Here is a 995-nt window from a genome sequence, read left to right as displayed (position 1 = left end):
GCGCGACCCGTTTCGGTGGTACATCGTGACGATGTGTTACGGCTTGATGACGTGTTGCGACGATGCGTCACGACAACACGTTGGACGGAACATTGTGGTGGTGCAACACATTAGATGTCCAATGTCACGTAAGAAGGTTACATTGGAGATAAATCGCCAGTGACCTTTGACTGGGCTGGGGCTATGCATCATAATATTATTTGATGATGTTAATTTGTATGAGAGGAGCCAACAAAAGTCCACTGAGGACTTCCACTGAGATCTGAGGTTGTTTATGGAGCATTGCTCGTTTTATGAACCTGTGTGGAAGGGATCATGCGTAGTCCACTAAGGACTGTTAACCTATCCAGGGTTGTTTACCGGAGTTAAAACTCGACAATGTTAACCCATATGGAAGAGGTTAGATCAAATCCCCCTGGGATTGTTCGTGCTCTGACTAAGATACAACCGAAGTTGTGTATTTCTCGGGTCAAGAGCATGAAATGACTCATTTATGAGTCATTACACTTTATAAAGATATTTTTATGTATATGAAAGTAAGTGAATAATATTTAAGATACATTGATTATGCATGAGTTGCGATGTAATAACATATGTGGACTACATGACTGGGGTGTTACTGGTAATATTTGCGAAGATTCTCGGCATTCCAAGTCTGGGGCAAGATTTTTCCATCTGAATCCTTAAGCTTAAAGGTTACAGGCTTGATCATAACAGCTACAATATATGGGCCTTCCCAGAGAGGTGATAATTTATTGCGTTGGGGACCATGACCCGCGGCTTCAATGCCACGCAAGACCAGGTCACCGATCTGCTACATTATATGGGCCTTCCCAGAGAGGTTATAATTTATTGCGTTGGGGACCATGACCCGCGGCTTCAATGCCACGCAAGACCAGGTCACCGACAGAGATAGGTCAAGGTTTGACTCCCCGGTTGAAGTAGCGAGCAACTCTTTGGCGGTAGGGAGCCGCCCTCAGGTGGGGCCCAACGCG

Source organism: Phalaenopsis equestris, unplaced genomic scaffold (assembly GCF_001263595.1).
Source record: "Phalaenopsis equestris unplaced genomic scaffold, ASM126359v1 Scaffold000297, whole genome shotgun sequence".
In the NCBI taxonomy this organism is placed as follows: domain Eukaryota; kingdom Viridiplantae; phylum Streptophyta; class Magnoliopsida; order Asparagales; family Orchidaceae; genus Phalaenopsis; species Phalaenopsis equestris.
The sequence above is the reverse complement of the archived record's forward strand: the minus strand, read 5'-3'. Positions refer to the sequence as shown.